This window comes from Mustela putorius, unplaced genomic scaffold, assembly GCF_011764305.1.
Source record: "Mustela putorius furo isolate JIRA1106 unplaced genomic scaffold, ASM1176430v1.1 tig00003853_pilon_pilon_pilon, whole genome shotgun sequence".
Taxonomy (NCBI): domain Eukaryota; kingdom Metazoa; phylum Chordata; class Mammalia; order Carnivora; family Mustelidae; genus Mustela; species Mustela putorius.
This window is the reverse complement of record NW_025422005.1, coordinates 11,409,632-11,430,471: the sequence shown is the minus strand read 5'-3', so window position 1 is coordinate 11,430,471 and position 20,840 is coordinate 11,409,632. Positions and strand designations below refer to the sequence as shown.

The window sequence follows — 20,840 nt, the reverse complement described above, 5'->3', positions numbered from 1 at the left end:
TTGGTATGAAGTTGAAGTAAGAGCAGACACACAGCATCGTGAGAACTATAGCTGACTGACAGAAGCTGTTGTCCCAGGGCTGAGAACTCTGAATGAGTATCTTTTGTTGTCGCCAGCTCAGATATTTGGGGAGTGTATGGAACATGCCTCTGCTGGTTTCTCTCAACAACCTAGGAGTGTGGGAAGATTCTTGAGTAGGTACATTCCTGCACAGCCCCACTGTGCCACGGTTCTAGCAAAAAGCAACTGTTTTTTTTCCTTTTTGACCTCACCTTTCTTGAGGCGGGTGGGGGATTTGTTTTTGCATGCTTGAGGCAGGACAGTTTGAAAAGACATAGCCACAAGATTGAAGGAGCTGGGGTGATAGAGAAATAGAGTCCACGAAGCATCAAGCACTCTCCGAGATTCATTGGCAAGCTTTCCCCGGACATTCATTTGGCTTTTCAAGGTCGGAATTCACTCTCGGACTAAAGAGACTGAGGTTTTCCTTGAGCAGATTCTTATTTAGGTCTTGATTTACTGCTTTGAGTATTAGATGGGAAGTGACTTGGTATAGTAAAAAGTGCCCTGAGCTAAGATGAAGAGACCTGAGTTTCATTTCCTGGCAAAACAGCCAGTTCACCAGGTATCTTTGTACGGGTGACTGCATCTCTCTGGGATGAATACGGATTAGGACTAGGCGATTCTGTTTTATAGAGGGTTGGGAAGGCTGGTTTATGCTTCCCTTTTTTTCTGTGATGACTGCTGTGAATGTCTAGGCCAGAGACTTAAAACCTTTTTGAGATGAGGCTACATTTTGCTCCCCCAAAGCTGTAAACTCCTGTTCCTTCCCCTGCAGTAGCCTACTGACGGCGGGTATTCATTCACGAGTGGGGCTGGCATGTGTATAGGTGAAACTCTCTATTAAAATCATTAGAAAGATGACTAGGTGTTAATCTTTTAAAAATTTTGAAAGTTTGTACTATTTTAGGGCCCTCAGAATTGTGTGAGGGTTTCCTTTTCTAGCCCTCTGTCCCCTGTTGCACTTCGTGCAATATTAATATTTAGAATCACAGATTCAGCTCAAGCATCCTGTTGCCACTGTACTTGGTGTCTAGGTCCCATTTCAGAGCAGCTTTGATTTTTCTAATCACAAAATACCAATATCATCTTTCTCTGTCTTGTAACCAAGCTTTATACCTCTGATGATTTGATATGGAGCTCTGGACTGTGGGACCTTCATAGCCTATTGCTTAGTTTCCCTTATTTCTCCCTGTAAGGTAGATATGGGACTTTTTATTAAAACCACTAAGGCTATGTTTTGAAATCCCCAAGGTAGAAGTATCAGAGAAATAACTGACTTTAAAAATACAATGTTAGGAGTGCCTGTGTGGCTCAGTGGGTTAAAGCCTCTGCTTTTGGCTCAGGTCATGATCCCAGGGTCCTGGGATCGAGCCCCGCATCGGGCTCTCTGCTCCATAGAGAGCCTGCTTCCTCCTCTCTCTTCCTGCCTGCCTCTCTTGCCTACTTGTAATCTCTGTCAAATAAATAAATAAAATCTTAAAAAAAAAATACAATGTTAGGTGTGCCTGGGTGGCTCTGTTGGTTGAGCATCTGGCTCCTGGTTTTGGCTCAGGTCATGATCTCAGGGTCGTGAGATTGAGCCCCGTATTGGGCTCCATGCTCAGTGGGGGGAGTCTGCTTGAGATTCTGTCTCCCCCATCCCCTCTCCCCCGCTCTTGTGCATGTGCATGTGCTCGCTCTCAAATAAAAATCTTTCAAAAAATAAAAATACAATGTTTGACTCTTTCCTTTTATAAAACATAGAAACTCCTGAAGGTTTGATTTTCTAACAAAGTGTCTCAAAGAATCTGCTAGCCACTTCACTCTAATCTACAATTAAAGCCTAGTTTTAAAGGGGGGGAAACAGCTATTTGAAATGTCTACTTTTTAAACAAACAAGCAAGCAATAGTTTTTAAAGAATCCTGTGAGATTTTCCTTCAGGCAGAAATCCCATGGGAAGGTTGCCTAAGGAAATGTTTCTGCCTGCTGTCATGAGTTCCAACCAAATTACTTCCTAACTGAAACATCAGTGAGTCTTTCTGAACAAAACACAGTTGTTGATATATGCCTTGGTGTGCCTGACTCACCCATTTTAGTGCATGGGGGTGGGTAGGTTGGAAGGTGGCTAAAGGGAGGGTGCGTGCCACCCTTCCGTGTCAGCTGTGAAGTCTTCTCACATGTGAGCATTGGTAAGCAGCGAGTATTCAAAGCACCAGCCTGAACAGGGTTCAGTCTCTGCTCGTGTAGTGGTGCAGAGAAGAGCATCCCATGAGCAGGAGGGGGCGGTCTCATTTTGGAGCAGTCTTTCTGGAGAGCGCTCCTGCATCAGGCGTCTTTTTCCTTGTTCATTTGTTGATCCTGCAGATGAGACTGGGGCCTTCTCATTTTTGGTGACGTGAGCGGTAACCCGCTCAGGCTGCCATAGCAACATACCATAGACTAGGGGCATAAACAGCACAACTTTCTCTCTCATAGTTCCAGAGGCTGGGGGTCCAAGGTCAGGGTGCTGGTGAGGGCCGTCTTTCTGGCTTTCAGACTACCTTCTTGCTCTGTCCTCACCTGGAGGAGATTGTGTTCTGGTGCCTCATCCTCTTTGTAAGAGCATTAGTCCTATTATAAAGGCCTCAACCTCATAACTTCATTAAACCTGGTTATTTCCCAAAGGTTCTATCTCCAAAGGCCACCACACTGGTGTTAGGGCTTCAACATACGAATTTTGACAGGATACAATTCAGGCCGTAGCCATTAGAATTAATGTGACTTGCCCCTGAGTCCTTATTATTAGTTCCTTTTGAAATGGTAGAAGTGCTCCATCTCGAGGGAATGTGGTAGTAACTGGTGTTAGAATGACAACTCACACCGCTAAGAGACTTAGTTGGTAGAACATGTCTCTTGATCCCAGAGTCGTGAGTTCTTAGCCCAACATTGGGTGTGGAGCCTACTGAAAAACCAACCAAACAAAAACAAACAAATAGAGGCGCCTGGGTAGCCCATTCAGTTAAGCATCTGCCTTTGGCTCAGGCCCAGGGTCCTGGGATCAAGCCCCATGTCAGGCTCCCTGGCCAGTGGGGAACTGCTTTTCCCTTGCCTCCCTGCTCTCTCTCTCTCTCAAATAAATAAATAAAATCTTAAAAAAAAAAAAAAAAGAAAAAAGAAATGTAGAAAGAAAGAGCTGAGCGAGACCTACCTACAGCCAGTACTTCTCAGACATTTCCAGTGAAGTACCTCCTTCTCCCCTTACAGCTGTTGCTGCAGCCCCTCCTCTCATGAAGCTTATATTGTATTGGGGGAGAAATGAAAACAAATAGAAAGTATGAAGAGAGCAGGGAATGAGATAGAATAAGAGGGGAAGAGCTACTTTAAACAGGAGGCAACATTCTTTGCTGATTTGAAGGATAAAGAGTGGAGTGAGTGAGACCAGCATGTGCAAAGACCCCGGGACAGCAAAGAATGGAATGTATTGGAGGACCTGAAAGCAGACCTCTGTGGATGTAGCACGATGAGCAAGGAGTAGCGTGGTAGAGATGGAGTTGAGATGTAGACAGGAGCCAATTCATTCCTACCTCGAGGTCTGGAAGATTTTGAAATTTTAAGCAGAGGGATATTATGGATCCAATTTATGTTTTATAGAACTCTTTTGCTGCTGTTTAGGAAATAGATTGAAGCCATGAGAACAAAACAGAGACCGGCCAAGAGGCCATCACAGTGGTAGGAGGTGATGACTTGGACTAGAGTTCTAGTAGTAGAGAAAAAGGCTAACGGATGAATTTGAACTAAAATTTTATGATAGAATCGATAGGACTTCTTGATGGTTTGACTGTGGGAGGGTGAGAGGGTTAGTCAAGGCTGATTTAGGTTTCAGGTTTGGCAGCTAGGTAGACAGTGGGCCTGTTTGCTAAAATGGAAAATGTTTGGAAGCGGGGTGCCTGGGTGGCGCAGCGGGTTGGGCCTCTGCCTTTGGCTCAGGTCATGGTCTTAGGGTCCTGGGATCAAGCCCCACATTGGACTCTCTGCTCAGCGTGGAGCTTGCTTCCTCCTCTCCCTCTGCCTGCCTCTCTGTCTACTTGTTATCTCTATCTCTCTCTGTCAAATAAATAAAGTCTTTAAAAATAAAAATAAATGTTTGGAAGAAGTTTAAGTTTTAATTTCTTTATACTTTTAAGTGGTGGTATCCCATAATTAGTTGTTGTGAGATTTTGACATTTAAAATAGAGGGACTGCCTTCCCTTAAATGATGTCATAGCCCTTCCTTTTGTTTGGTTAATTCTACTCTCATCATTCATTTGTTCTGGCAGCAAATATTTATAAATTTACTACCTTGTGTCTGGTATTATTTCAGATGCTGGGGATGCAGGAATGAATAAAACAGACAAAAATCCAACTCTTAATGGAGATCAAATCCAAATGAGAGAAGACATATTTTAAAGGACAAATAGGGACACCTGGGTGGCTCAGTGGGTTAAAGCCTCTGCCTTCGGCTCTGGTCATGATCCCAGGGTCCTGGGATTGAGTCCCACATTGGGCTCTCTGCTCAGCCTGCTTCCCCAGCCCCCTGCCTCTCTGCCTCCTTGTGATCTCTGTCTGCCCAAAAAAATAAAAATAAAATAAAAGGACAAACAATGTTGGGTACCTGGGTGACTCAGTCGGTTGAGTGTCTGACTTTGGTTCAGGTCATGATCTTGGGATCCTGGGATTGAGCCCTTTGTCAGGCTCTGTGCTCAGCAGGGAGACTGCTTGTGCCTCTCCCATTGCTACTCCCCCTGCTTATGGTGGCATGCACTCACTCTCTCTCAAATAAATAAAAATTTTTAAAAAAATAATAAATAGGGGTGCCTGGGTGGCTCAGTGGGTTAAATCCTCTGCCTTCGGCTCAGGTCGTGATCCCAAGGGTCCTGGGATGGAGCCCCACATCAGGCTCTCTGCTCAGTGGGGAGCCTGCTTCCTTCTCTCTCTCTGCCTGCCTCTCTGCCTACCTGTGATCTCTGTCTGTCAAATAAGTAAATAAAATCTTAAAAAGAAAAAAATCCCCAAGCCTGGGTCCCATTAAAATAAATAAAAATAAATAAATAAATAAAAATAATAAATATATGACAATGTAATACAGTATATTAGAAGATGATTAAGCTACTGAAGGAAAATGATCACATGTTAAGGGGGTCAGGGATAGGGGAACTATTACAGCTGGAGTGCCCAGGGTAGACCTCATGGAGGAGGCAACATTGAAACGGAGACTTGAATGGGTAAAAGAAGCGAAGTGAGTGGAGAGCTAAGGAAGCAACATTACAAACAGAGAGGAGAGCCAATGCAAAGGTCCAGAGGTGGGAGTCGGCTTGTGATAGTCCATGGATAATGAGAAATCAGTGTGACTAGCACCGGGTAAAGAAAGGAGACTCTCCTAGCAGAGGGGGTCGGGCAAATAATGGAGGGGAATGTGTTATCCATGTACAGCTTCTTGGCTGCTGTAGGGAGGTTTTCACATTTTTTTGAGTGAAGTGACTGGTCGTTTGGGGTTCTGAGAAGCCTGTGTAAGAGGACAAGTGTGGCAGTGAGGAGGCCAGCTTAGAAGTGGTAGCAATAATCTAGGCGAGAAATGACGGTGATATGGACTAGGGTGTGGTCAGGAAGTTAAGAACTGAATGGATTGGACACAGCCAACAGGATTTGAATGTGAAGTACAAAAGAGGCGTCAAGGATGGCCCTAATGATTTTTAGCCTGGGCATTTGAAGGAATGGTGTTGCCATTAACTGAGGCAGGTAAGACCTGTGGGTGGTCAAGGTTGGTAAAGTGCAGGAGTTGTGAGAAATTCAGTTTGAAACATCAGCGTTGAAACACACATTTGGACCTCCAAGTGGAGGTGTGTCTGGAGTTCTGGGAGATAGCATGGAAGTTATTAGCATGTGGATAGATTTAAAACCATGAGGCTGGGTGAGATTGCCAGGGGAGTGAGTGAGGATAGTAGAGGAGGGTAAGTCTGGGACATAGCAGTATTTGGAGATCAACGAGAAGAGGGGAAACAGCAAAAAACTAGAAAAGGAACACCCGAGGAGGTGGCAAAAAACAAGGAGAACATGGCATCTTAGAAATCCATACTTGGAAGTGTTTTCAGGAGAAAGATAATCAGCTCGGTCCTGCACAGCAAAGAGATCAAGTCATTTGAGGACTTAGAACTGTCCTTAAAAGTAGTATAGAGTATTTTTTAAAAGATTTTATTTATTTATTTGACAGACAGATATCACAAGTAGGCAGAGGCAGGCAGAGAGAGAAGGCAGGCTCCCTGACCAGCAGAGAGCCCGATGTGGGGCTCGATAGCCCGATGCAGGGCTCTATCTCATGACCCTGAGATCGTGATCTGAGCTGAAGGCAGAGGCCTTAACCCACTGAGCCACCCAGGTGCCCCCAAGAGGTTTATTTTTAAGATGACAGGTTGTATAGCAAATTCGTGCTGATGGGAGTGATCTAGAGGGAGGAATGGGTGTGGATGGAGAGAAAGGATTGTTAGAGCTGTGTCCTCCAGTGGTGAGAAAGGCAGGGATGTTGGTTGTGGATGGGAGCATTGACAATTTATCCAAAGGAACAGGAAGGGTTATATGATTACAGATGCTGGCGGATGGATAGATGTGGGAACTAGTGGAAGTTATCACTGATTGCTTTATCACTCAGATAAAATAACTGAGGGTGCAACAGAACAGATGCCTTTGGAAATCCTGGCAGGTGATTATGAATGTACAATTGTCTACATTGTAGTCTTTGCCAGAAGGTTCTAGGAAGTTGAATGTTCCACCCTCTGGTGTTGTACTAAGGAACACCTTAATTCTTAATCAGCCTGTGTTTGATTCCCAAAGTAACTGCGCAGTTCTTGGGATAGGTTCTTCAAAAGACTAAGGTTTAAACTGTTTCTACAATACCCTTTCATCAGACTGGGGCTGATTTTGGCATCTGTTTAATATATAATAACATCATCAGTCACAGTCTCTTTTGGTTACTTCAAATCACAGTAGAGATTTCCAAGCATACATTTTTACACTTAAAATTGGAGTGTTCTGATTTTCAGAACTTCTTAAACATTAGCCAACACCCATTTACAATAGGGGAACAAATTTCAGTATTCGAATTTTCCACCGGTAAGAGAGTTGGTAAATGTTAGGGGAAGATTTAAAGCTCACACTGTCATGTCTGTTAACTAGTCCTGGAGCACAGTATATTTTTCCACTACATTCTCCCCATAGAATCTTCTTGCCCAATAAATGCTTTTGCTTTTCATTTTCTTCCCTGTCAGTCACACATGCAGTTTCAAGTGACAGCTTATGGTTTGGGACCTTTGTTTTAGAAAACAGGGCAGAGATACACAACTGAGCCCAGGCCATGTTCTGGTCTTGGCCTTGCCACTCCTGAGCCACTTGCCTCTGAACTTAATCCTTAATCACTTCTGCATTCTTTGGGCCTTGATTTCCTTCTCTGTGAAAGAAGAGACAGGATCCCTGTTTCTAAAAATCCCATAGCAGGGCGCCTGGGTGGCTCAGTGGGTTAAATCCTCTGCCTTCAGCTCAGGTCATGATCTCAGGGTCCTGGGATCAAGCCCTGCATCGAGCTCTCTGCTCAGCAGGGAGCCTGCTTCCTCCCCCACTCTCTCTGCCTACTTGTGATCTGTCTGTCAAATAAATAAGTAAAATCTTAAATAATAATAAGAAAAATAAAAACAAAAATCCCATAGCAGATCAATTTATCCAAGTAAACTAAAAATAATAAAAATAATATATTGCTCGACCTCATATCAGACTTACCTTATCTGAAGGAGTTGGGGATAGAGTGGTAGATCTTTAAAAAAAAAAAAAAACAGAACAGGGCGCCTGGGTGGCTCAGTGGGTTAAGCCGCTGCCTTCGGCTCAGGTCATGATCTCAGGGTCCTGGGATCGAGTCCCGCATCGGGCTCTCTGCTCAGCAGGGAGCCTGCTTCCTCCTCTCTCTCTGCCTGCCTTTCTGCCTACTTGTGTTCTCTGTCAAATAAATAAATAAAATCTTAAAAAAAAAAAAAAAAAAACAGAACATGTCCCAGTTGATTCTAAACCTAGCTAAATTTGGAAATCCTGGATCCCTATGGAATCTTGTGGCTTTCTTACTGTGCAGTCTGTGACCTAACTTTGTTATCACAGTCTATTAGGTGAGTGTGTAATGTGCAGAGCTGTACTCCCTGACTTTTAAGGAAGGATGGGTGCTCTGTGCCCTCTTCACTGCCGCTTTGTAAAAAGGGCTGCCTTTTACCCTGCTTAGTCACGAGTGGCCTGCTGTCTGAGGAAATGTGTATGGACATCCGTGAGAGGGCTTTGGGGTGGAGTGTTGGTGGTCTCAGATTCTTTAAACAAACTATCTAACCTTCAAACCAACCCAGTTAGGTTGGCACTCTTATCCCCATTTTACAGATGAGGAAGCTGAAGCTCAGAATCACCTAGTAATTTACCTAAGCTCACACAGCCAATGAATGATGGAGCAGTGATTGAAACCCAAGATTTAAAAAAAAAAAGAAAAGAAAAAGAAACCCAAGATTTTGTCTCTAAAGTCTGTGTTCTTTCTGCTCTGTCATGCTGTGAGTAGTTTCATTTTCTGTATAATTTATTTCATATTATCTGTTTTTTTAAAAACTTTTATCTGTTCCAAGATCCTGTCTCAGGATACATTACATTTAATCTTAATGTCTTCTTACATTCCTCCTAGCTATGACAGTTTCTCAGACTTCCCTTGTTTCATGATTTTCACAGTTTTGATGAGTACTGTCGGATACTTTGTGGACTGTCATTTGGTTTGGGTTTGTCTAAGGTTTTTCTTATGGTTAGATTAGAGTTTTGGAGTTAGGAGGAGGAACACCACAGCAGTAAAGCATCCTTCTCATCATATGCTGTCAAGAGGACATACTATGAACATGTTTTATTGCTTTTGATAATTTGATCACCTGGCTGAGATAGTGTATCTTGGATTTTTTCTACAATAAAATTTTTCTCCTTTTTTTGCTCTTTCTTTAAAAATTATTTTTTCAGGGTGCTGGGTGGCTCAGTTGGTTACATGTCCAACTCTTGATCTCAGCTCAGGTCTTGATCTCAGGGTCATGAGTTCAGGCCCATGTTGGACTCCACACTGGGCATGGAGCCTACTTTTAAAAAATTGTTCTTTCTAGTTTATTTTTCTTTCTTTTCCTGTGATTCCCTTTATTTGTAGTTGTCCTTGGTTCTTGATCTTCCTTTGAATTGGGGTTGGCGGGGAATAACTGAGCTATCTGGTGTTATGTCTATCATCAGAGTCAGGAAAGGATAATGAGCATAGGGTGTGTCATTTAAAGAAAAATTTTCACAGCTTAGGGAGGTTTTGGGGTTTTTTTAAAAGATTTTTATTTATTTGACAGATACAGAGAGAGCACAGGTAAACAGAGCAGCAGGCAGAGGGAGAGGGAGAAGCAGGCTCTCTGCTGAGCAGGGAGCCCGATGTGGGGCTCGATCCATGGACCCTGAGATCATGACCTGAGCTAAAGGCAGACATTTAACTGACTGAGCCACCCAGGTACCCCTTAGGGAATTTTTAAAATATCAGTAAGACTTTTTAAGACTTTTTGGTGGGGAGCAGAATGCTGAAGACAACATCTATTTTATTATGATCTTGTACATCCAGATCTTTCCAGCTACCTAGAGCCAAAAGCTCTACTGGAAATCATTTTGTTTCATTAGGACTGTTCCCTAAACGAATAATCACATCTTCCAAAATCACTGAGTTTCCAGCAGGAAAGCTAGTTTACTTTTGGAGTTGGGCAGCAAAAAGAAAGAGTGTTGGTCATATCAGATGTCTGTGGGAAGGCCAGGATATCCTCAGAAGCTGGAAAGTTCTGAAACTGTCTAGAAATAACTGCCCAAAGTATCATTGTTTCTCTTACTGTGTAAATGATACCTTAAAAATGATGCAGATCGGGCTCTTGGATCCACAGATGTTTTGTTGTCCTGTGTCTGGTAGAAAAGCTTAGTCTTAGGTTCTCTGCTGCCCTTTCCTGAGCCTGTGGTAACGTGTCCAAGAAATGTCAAAACAAATAAGGGAGTGTGGGACTGATAACCTGGCACCAGGTATAACCAAAACAGCTAACCAGAAGAGTCTGTTCTGGAAAAGATCACACAGTCCTTTCCTCAGTTTAGGTTCCAGGTGTCGGTGTAGACATTGAAATGGCTGAATGTGGAATTTTTAAAAATAATGTATTAGTGTACTTAATCATAGGCATTAGATTCTGCTTTTTAACATTGTTCTGCATCTGAACACTTTATACATTATTTTATTTTTTTTTTTTTAAGATTTTATTTATTTATTTGACAGAGAGATCACAAGTAGGCAGAGAGGCAGGTGGGGCGTGGGGCGGGGAAGCAGGCTCCCTGCCCAGTAGAGAGCCCCATGCGGGACTTGATCCCAGGATCCTGGGATCATGACCCGAGCCAAAGGCAGAGTCTTTAATTCACTGAGCCACCCAGGCACCCTATACATTATTTAAAATCAGCATTATATGCCGGTATGTTCTGAGAATGCCAATTGTGTGGAGATGAGAGAGGTGGAAGCTTATCAACTGATAAATATTGGACCATATAACAAGAGGACACACATGCCTTTCAAATACACTCCAAGCTTCTGCTCTCTGTCCTAGAAACAGGCCATTAGGGGTGCCTGGATGGCTCAGTCAGTTAAGCATCTGCTTTCCTTGGGTCATGATCTCAGGATCCTGGGATTGGGTCCCAGGTCGGGCTCCCTGCTCAGTGGGGAGTCTGCTTGTCTCTCTTCCTCTGCCTGTGCGCCTCTCTCTCTCTCTCTCAAATAAATAAAATCTTAAAAAAAACAAAAACAAAACACCTCTTGGCTTTCATATCTGTGCACTGTTAACTGTCTACCTACCATCTTGACAGGCAGTTTTTGGTTGCTTTGGGGTTTCCTGTGCAGTAAAACTCAAATCATCTAATATTTCTATTTTTCTCAGGTCTCCACATAACCTTCCTTCCCCCCAGCAGCTCTTGTTGTGTTATGAGCACAGTAGACTTCATTTTGCATGGTGCCTTATCCCTGTGTATCTCCATGGCTATATAGATTTATTGATGTTACTTTGTGTCCTGAGTGAAATTGCAGAAGGCTAATCTTACTTAGGGAGAACACAAGATACTGTCCTAGAGTCAGTCCTGAGTCCTGCCCCATGGATGGCACTGTTGGTTTTCCGGACACTCAGCAGTGCCTTGTACCACTTCCTGCCCAGTGCGTGTATTTTGTTTGCTTATTCTCTGTACAGTCAGGGTTGGTCTGGTTTCTTAAGTTTTCTAGCTCTTGTAACTTTGAGAAGATTTGTAAGAGATCTATCAGGTGGTCTTTCTCGGTGGGCGAGGGTTGTGATGGGTCATTTATTAACTTGAAATATCATCTTCAATCCTAGGAGACTGCCTTATCCTTTCAAAGCTTGGAAGCCACCTCTCATCTCTTTGGGATATGAACTCCTGCAGTGTTGCTTTAAGGAACCCTTCTTTTCACACAAGCTGTCTCCCTGATAATTTCCTCTGTTCATAAGTCTCTCTGGAAGTGGTTATGGGCTATGGATTGTATATTTGATTTGTTAACCTTTATGCTGTGTTCCTTTTTTGCCTTCTTCCCCATTTTAGTAAGGTTTCTGAAAACCATTGCCCAGGCTTAAAATGTTTCTTGCTGTTTGTTTGATTTACATATATGAGTTATAACATGATTGCATTTTATTTGAGGAATATTCTTAAAGACCTCGCATAATGAATTTTCTGGCAGTGGGTCAGTGGTCTTTCTGTTTACTGGGTAAAGCAGTAGGTGACTTGATGTGACAGTGGTAAAAACATGGTTGACAGTTCACTCTGTCAGTTCAGACATTAGCTATTTCTTTTTTCTTAAAAATACTTTTGAAGACATAATTTATGTGTAGTAAAATGAACAGATTTTAAGTACCCAACTCAGACTTATGAAAGTATGTGTACAGGGGCACCTAGCCGGCTGTCAGTTGATGTCCAGCTCTTGATTTCAGCCCAGGTCATGCTCTCAGGGTCGTGGGATGGAGCTCTGTGTCAGGCTCTGCGCTCAGCAGGGAGTCTGCTTAAGATTCGCTCTTTCCTTCTCCCCCCACCACTCTCTCAAATCTTAACAAAACAAAACAAAACAGAGGCGCCTGGGTGGCTCAGTGGATTAAGCCTCTGCCTTCAGCTCAGGTCATGATCTCAGGGTACTGGGATAGAGCCTCTCATTGGGCTTTCTGCTCAGCAGGGAGCCTGCTTCCCCACCCCCCCACCCCCCGCCTCTGTCTGCCTCTCTGCCTGCTTGTGATCTCTGTCAAATACATAAATAAAATCTTTAAAACAAAACAAAACAGTAACAGTAGTAGGGGCACCTGGGTGGCTCAGTTGTTTTTTCTTCATTTCAGTTCAGGTTATGATCTCAGGGTTGTTAGATCAAGCCCCATGTCAGGCTCTACGCTGGTTTTGGAGTCTGCTTAAGTTCTCTCTCTCCCTTCCCCTCTGGCCCTCTCCCCACAACACATGTGTGCTCACCTGAAATAAACAAACAAACAAATAAATTAAACATATTGAAAATAAAAGAAGTATGTATACAGCCATGTGATTATCACCCAGGTCAAGATACAAAATACTTCTATCCCCTCATGCCCTTTCCTGTCAGTACCACTCCCCACAGAGGTAACCACCTTTTGACTTCTTCGTGATTTGAGATTCATCTTGGTTTGTTTGCAATTCATCTGCATTTACCATTGGTTTATTCTTTCTCATTGCCGTGAGTGCTCTATGACATGAATATTCTTTTTTTTCCGTTCGTCCTCTTGATGTTGGATGTTGGAGTTATTTCCATTTTGAATATAGTTGGGAGTTAACATTCTTATATAAGTTTATGGACATATCATTCATTTCTTAAGACCTACTAGGTCTTGGGGTGCCAGGGTGGCTCAGTGGGTTAAACCCCTGCCTTTTGCTCAGATAATGATCTCGGGGTCCTAGGATCGAGCCCCGCATTGGGCTCTCTGCTTGGCGGGGAGCCTGCTTCCCCCCTCTCTCTGCTTGCCTCTCTGCCTACTTGTGATCTCTCTGTGTGTTAAATAAATAAATAAAATCTTTAAAAAAAAAAAAAAAGACCTACTAGGTCTTAAGGGGCAGGGCCTGCCTGGCTCAGTCGTAGGGCATGCGACTCCTGAATTTGGGATTGTAAATTCAAGCCCCACATTGGGTGTGGAGATTACTGAAAAATAATAATAATAATAACTTAAAAAAAAAGAAAAGGAATATTCTAGATATTGTGAGTCTGCTAGAGAGTTCTCTGTTCACTTAGTCCTGCTCTAAATAGAAAGATCTGATGGTAGATAGCGAAGTATCACAGAGGGTTGAGGAGGAAAGACTGTGTGTCCAGTAATTAAAGGTAGTGCTCGTAACGAAGGTGTCCCCACCGAAAGTGATGGAAGGAATGTGTTGGGAGAGGGAGGGAGGCTGGTGGGTAACACGTTAAGAGCTTGGATTTTGTGCTAGGCAGAAACAGGTTTGCATCAGATCTGTTGCTTAGTAACTGGCGACCTTAAATGGGGTATTTAACATCTCATTTGCCTTAACTTTAGAGTAGAGATGGTAATACCTACCTTTTCCTAGCTTCTGTTCCGATTCTATCCCATATGGTGTTCAGCTGGAGAGGGGATATAGAATCTGATGAATTTGACACCTTTATATATATTGAAGTGCCAGCTATGGAGTGGGGAGTGGCCAGAAGTTACCCTCACGTTCCCAGAGCTTGAAAAGTGATTGCATTCATCTGTCTGTATTCATTTTCATGCCTTTATTTACTGTTTATAGCCAGTGCTGTCCTAGCTATAGCAGCACAGACGTGAGTAAGATGCAGGGTCTGTTGGGGAAAAACAGACAATAAACCAGTCAGTACAAAGAGAATATAAAGCACTAAGAAGAGAATAACTGCTGGCTCCAGAGAGCAGACGGCGTGTTTAAAGTAAGTTATAAGGGTGCCTATGTGGCTCAGTCACACACAAGTCCCAGAGAAGCCCGTGTCTGTGCATCTGACTCTTGATTTCAGCTCGGGTCATGATCTCAGGGTCGTGGGATTGAGCCCCGTGTCAGACTCCGTGCTCAGCACGGAATTCGCTTGTACCGCTCCCTCTGCTCCTCCCCTGCTCTCCTCTCTCTCTCTCTCTCAAATAAATAAATAAAATCTTTTTAAAAACATAAGTTATAAACTATGTCAAGCCAGGACTTCTGTGTGGACGCATGGATTTTTATAGGAAATCTAATTTATGAAAAGAGAAGTAGCACACTAATGAATTTGGATTCTTTTCACAATTTGTTACAATTTATTTTTAAGGCCAGTTATGTGATTTTATTAAGATGATTTGCTTTTGATTAAAATGCCTGTGAAGTATTTTAAACATATTTCTGTTTCATAGGAGGAAGGCAGTTAGGGGCCCAGATACCACTTTCATGGCCTAATCTCTGTGAAGAAGTCATAGGATATTATTTTAGCTACTACTCTGTTTTATTAGCTTCTTCCTCATTCCTGGACCAGTTCCTGGTTAATCTTTGTTATGAGTTGGTGATTTGTCCTTGTCTCCTCTGGCCACTTGCAGTCCTGGAAACAACCTGGATCTGCGGTGGCCTCAGGAGGTGTGCATGAGAGCAGAGCCACTGGGTTCCCTAGGGAAGGAAGGAGTCCTTCCTGTTTATGTATAAAGTTCAGAACCTGGGATTTTTCCAGAATACATGCTTTTCTAAGGTGGGTACACTTTCTCTCCTGCTGGAGAGAAGAGTGGGAATATTTGCATAGCACAAATCTGGGTAAACCTTGGTCTTCCAGGGGAGAGAATAAGTAAGATTATTCCGTATTTCAGTTTGGCTCTCTCCCGCCTCACTAGGGTTTTCCTGTTTTGATACCAGGCCAGAAACGTTATGACTAGCAACATTGTTTTTACTTCTAAACAGAGCTACTTCAAAGGGTACCCACTCCAACCCCCATTAGAACTGCAGTTAACAAGTTAACAGATTAAGCAGACTGTGGGCCTCCCTCCTCTCTTCCAGGAGAAACTGAATCAAAAGACTGCTTGAAAGGATAACAAGGAACTATTATTGGTTTCATGTTGTTAATTTTTAGCTGATAAGTGCTATCCTTTTCATCAAGCGGCCTTTCAGGGCCTTTCACGTGGGTTTATTTAGAAGGGAAAACAGTGCCAGTAGGGAATTGCTTTTTGTTAATGCATGTGGCATATGCAGGCATACAGGATCTAAACGTTTCTCATGCCCATTACAAAAGTTCCTCTTGTTTTGGATGTCCTGTAAGTGACTCAAGGAGTGATGTTTTTTAAAATGTGAGTATAATTATAATAATAAAATGTATGCCCTGAAACCCAAGTTCCAGACAGGCTTTGTCTAATATCAGTGAATAGTTTTGATATCAATCAGTACCTTTCTGGCTATTTTGCAACTGAAGAATGAAATAGGAAAAGAAGGGGCACCTGGGTGGCTCAGTGGGTTAAGCCTCTGCCTTTGGCTCAGGTCATGGTCTCAGGGCCCTAGGATTGAGACCTACTGCCGTTGGGCTCTCTGCTCAGCAGGGAGCTGCTTACCCCTCTCTCTCCACCTGCCTCTCTGCTTACTTGTGATCTCTCTCTGTCAAATAAATCAATAAAATCTTAAAAAAAAAAAAAAGAAAGAAAGAAAGAAAGAAAGAAAAAAGAAATAGAAAAAGAAAAGAAAATGGAAGTGTAAAGGAGACACCCTAAAAATTGTTTGGCCTCATCCCTGCTGAGTGACCAGCTGGAGCCTCCAGGGTAGGTTGTGATTCACTGGAGCCACTTCTCATCCCAGCTCAGGAGGGAGGGATCTTTAACCATTGGTTTCCGTGGAAGCATTTGGTTCAGCATTTTCCTAAGAAATAGTTCTTGCCCTTTGGGATAGTGAAATCTTATCGGGATACTCTAAATGGATAACTTCAACGCAGTGTGCTAAGTTCTGGGACTGAAGTAGATACAGGATGTCCCTTCCCTGTGTACCCCTCCCCTTCCAGGAGGCTCTTTAACCGGCATGGGAGGGGTGTGCTGGCAGAGGTCCCAAAGAAGGCCTTGCCAGTTCAGAAGAATTTAGTGTTCTGTATCCAGTACCATGTTCTTTGTAACTTAAATCTCTATTTTAGGCTGAGTTTAAGCAGCATACTTGACCAGAACAAAATTCTAGAAAGTGGTTTAGGGGTTCTATAGTGACTTTGCTAAAGAGTTGCTTCCTGTTTGCTTCCTACTCTGTTTCTATAAAATAAGCACTATATTTTTGTATCTTCTGAGCATATCTCTATAAATGCAAAGACTTATTGTAATTATTATTGGCCACACTGATGGTAAATTGGACATATTTTCACTATCAGGAGAGAGACTGTTATCTGTTCCAGACGGTACCCCTGTGGACCTTCTGTGTACTTTGGAGACCATTCTGAATAGTTATTTGTCTTCTAGGTGTTTACAGCCCAAGACAGACTTTATACTCAGGAATTGTAAAGTGTTCTCAATTTTCCTTTTGTTTCTCTGTTCCTCAAACAATAAAACTGTGAAACATGCTTTCCTTGTTTCTCTGACAAAGTATTACCTATAAAATCAACAGTTTAGAGATAGAAGCAGTTAAATTATAACTCCAGCAGTTTTTCTTTGAGGGATTTCTTGCCTCCTAAGTTATTAAGTGCTAGCCTGTCCTCTCATGCCCTCTAGGTTTTCTGATTCAGATGCTAATGTGGTGTTCTGGGAAATTCCTTTCCAAATTATTCTTTTCCTGACCTCTGAACTCTTGCTATCAAGGTCAGTCACTTCACACACTACCAAAAAGACAGCTCTATCAAGCCAAAGGCTTGGTCAGCTTCCCAAGACCCAACTTGGATTCTCTCAGCAAAATTCATCTCTCCTAACCCCTGTGCACACACCAGCTCAAGGCTCCTGACTACCACAGAGAAGTAGTACTCACACAAAAGAAGCTGTTTGGTAGGATTGTAGGTCAATTTGGTCTATCGGGTCTTACTTCGCCCTAGAGGCTGGTCCTATGTGGGAAGGACTTGGGGTGCTGCCTGTGGAGCTGCAAGGGAGTGCCTTTCTTCGGACCTGCCCTGTGAAAGTGAGTGCACGTGAAGAGTTGCTCAAAGTAAGGACTGTGACCTAGAACCTCAGCAGTTACTCATGCTGTTATGTTCCCTTCAGCAGCATTACTGTAAAATATTTGAAAGCATCCAGAGGAAATCTTTTCGATTGCCAGTTAAGAACCTGTTTAGACCAAGCCCCCTTGAAAAGCAAATCACAAAGCAGAACATTCTGGAATTCCTTGAGCAAAGTAAAAGATTTTGTCCAGTACTTTTCTTCTGGATTTATTAGTATGCTTGTGAGTCCCATGGTTAAATTTTTCATGCTTATAGATATCATTTTCAAACTTCACCTCCTGTAAGTCCCTAATTCCTAGTCTCCAATCTATTTTCAGAGTCCTAGAGAACTATTAGCAGGTAACCTGTGTTGCTATAAATAAGTCTTAAAGTGATTTGCCTGAAAGCCAGTAGGTAGAACATTTTTTTTCCTTTTATTTATTTTGCAAAGTGTAAGTTCAGTGACCTGTAGATGAGGCAAAATGCTTGTATACTGAAAACTTGCGTGTTCTTTTCAGCACCCCCATGAGCAAAAGCATTTGTTGAGGAAAGCCCACTTTGGACCCTTGTTCTTATTCTGTTAACCAAAATGAAGAGTCCCATATAGTCCTAAATTGAGTGTGCATTGAAGAAACTCAATATGGGGCATCTGGGTGGTTGAGGGTCCTCCTCTTGGTTTAGGCTCAGGTTGTGATCTTATGGATGGTGGGATCAAGCCCACCTCTGCACTCAGTGGGGAGTCTGCTTGAGATCCTGTGTTTTCCTTGCACCACCACCCCCTGCCCCACTTGCACACACATGTACTCACTCCCTCTCTCTCTCTCATATAAGTAAATGGAAGGAAGGCAGGGAGGCAGGGAGGAAGGAGAAGAGCAGGCTGTATATATTCCATGTTCATGTCCTTTTGGAAAATTTTCTAACAACGCACTCAAGGATGGTTTAACTCTACAACATGGTTCTCACAGTCTAGTCCCCAAACATGAACATCACCTGGATGTTTGTTAGATATGTATCTAACTGCGTCCCCACCCCATACCTACTTAAATAGGAAAGGCAGAAGTGAGGCCCAGTGATCTGCGTTGCAAGAACTCCTCCAGCTGCTTTTAACATAAGCTGGAGTTTGAGAACTAATGCTCCAGGGGGACGGTGGCTATTGTCTATAAAATCTTAGTAATAAAAATCAATAATATTAATAAAGACCAGTCATGGAATAGAGATATAGAAATAATGTTTTAGCCATCTGTAACATTATAGGCATCCCTGATTGGAACCAGTACTTGTTTTATCTTGTATCAAACATTCGAACTGCTCTCCTAGTTCTTGGTTCTGTGTGAATAGAAACTACAGTGGGAAGGTGGCAAAGAAACCAAAATAGAATTGGAAATTGCTTCACTGTTTTACCATCTTCTTTGCAAAAGTAAACAAGAATGCCTCGTAATTCTGCCACTATCTTTTACATGTGAAATTCCCCGATTTCATAGGAACCTTGGGAAGCATCTGAACTAATTAGCAATTTTAGGGAATGTTAGTTCTGTGTAGAGTGTGCTTGTCTCATTATCCAGTTTCCCACAGCTGCCTTTTGGCTTATGCCTTGTTTAGAGATTCGCTCCATTGATCATACCTGCTGTGTGATTATGTTTGGGGAATGAACCCTGTGAGGCTAACCATTGGCTCTGGGGGAACAGGCCTGAGTAACATGGTTTAATATGGGCACATTCGGGGACACTTGGGTGGCTCAGTGGGTTAAAAGCCTCTGCCTTAGGCTCAGGTCATGATCCCAGGGTCCTGGGATCGAGCCCTGCTGGGCTCTCTGCTCAGCGGGGAGCCTGCTTCCTCCTCTCTCTCTGCCTGCCTCTCTGCCTACTTGTGATCTCTGTCTGTTAAATAAATAAAATCTTAAAAAAAAAAAAAATACGGGCACATTCGGTCCTGTGTCAACCTTTCTTCTTCTACTTCTGTGATATGATGATATTTAGACTCTGTCTAGAGGCTCAGTAGCCACATTATTTTGAAGTTGTGCCAAGAGATGTCCTACTGAGTATAAATCCTTCAAATATAAATTTTCTGGAGGGAAGGGGATTTATTCAGTATATATCACCAAGATGAGGATGATGGGCCTCTTAACTGTGGAGGGTTCTGCTGTTGTCAGAGTACTTTATAATGTACCCCAGATTTCCAATTAATCAGTCTCTAGTGTGGTAGAAAGGTGTGTGTTAATAAAAATTTATGAAATATGATATCATTCTAGCCACTGTATGAGATGAATGCATGCATGTATTCTTCAAAGTTTTTGACTTCACATTTTTGTCTAGGACTAGTTCATATAAAAGTTATTTCCTCATCTAACAGTGTGGTCATGTTTTGGGGGTTGTTTTTTTGTTGTTTTGGGTTTCTTTTTTTTTTTTTTTTTTTTTAGAAAGTTTTAAGTACTCTTAAAATAGCTTGCTTTTCTTAGAACCTTAAAACAATAGATAAAGGTATGTAATTTGAATATAAGTTTTCTTATTTTTTCAAAATCCTAGTAGAGACTTACTGTTTGCTTTCCAGAACTCCACTTGGCTTAAAAGACCATTTATTCTTCAAGTTATAGAAATTGCCAGAGTTCATTGACCCCTGCAGTCTCTGACCTCACAATAAATTTAATTCATTTGATTTGTGAACCTTGAATTAGAATCATTGGAGAGGAGTTAAAAGACCCTCTACTTTATACAAATTCAAAATCTGAGGGTACCTGGGTGGCTCAGTCCATGAAGCGTCTGCCTTCTGCTCGGGTCATGATCTCAGGGTCCTTGGATGGAGCCCCGTGGCTGGTGGGGTCCCTGCTCAGTGGGGCATCTGTTTCTACTCCTCCTTCTCCCCACCCCCTTCTCCCCTACCCTTCCTGCTCTTGCTTTCTCAAAAAAAAAAAAAAAAAAAAAAAAAAATTTTTTTTTTTTTTTTAATGAAATACAGGGGCACCTGTATTGTTCAGTCGTTAAGTGTCTGCCTTCCGCTCAGGTCATGATCCCAGAGTCCTGGAATAGAGCCCAGGCATCAGGCTCCTTGCTGGGCGGGAAGCCTGCTTCTCCCCCTCCCACTCCTCCTTCTTGTGTTCCCTGTCTCATTGTATCTCTCTGTCAAATAAATAAAATCTTTTTATTTTTTTTAAAGAATTTATTTATTTATTTGACAGAGAGAGATCACAAGTAGACGGAGAGGCAGGCAGAGAGAGAGAGAGAGAGAGAGAGAGAGCGCGCGCGAAGCAGGCCCCCTGCTGAGCAGAGAGCCCGATGCGGGACTCGATCCCAGGACCTTGAGATCATGACCTGAGCTGAAGGCAACGGCTTAATCCACTGAGCCACCCAGGCGCCCCTATAAATAAAATCTTTTTAAAAACCCGTTTTTAAAAAAGTGAAATACATAGATTCTTAGAAATGATCAAATTAGGGACTTTTTACAGGGTCTTCACTATTGATTCTTAAAGTAACAAGAATTTAAAAGTATCCAGTTTGTAACAAATACAAACATTATATGCATAATTGGGTCATAGAAAATAAAATACATCAGTATCGGGGCGCTTGGGTGGCTCAGTCATTAAGCATCTGCCTTGAGCTTGGATCAGGATCCCAGGGTCCT

At 42.6% G+C, this 20,840-nt stretch overlaps 1 protein-coding gene across 3 annotated transcripts in view; it reads left to right on the top strand.

The window, feature by feature from the left end:
• Positions 1-20,840, top strand: part of FBXO42 (F-box protein 42) — a 105,465-nt gene that overhangs the window by 69,728 nt on the left and 14,897 nt on the right. The gene's annotated exons all lie outside the window — the stretch shown is intronic.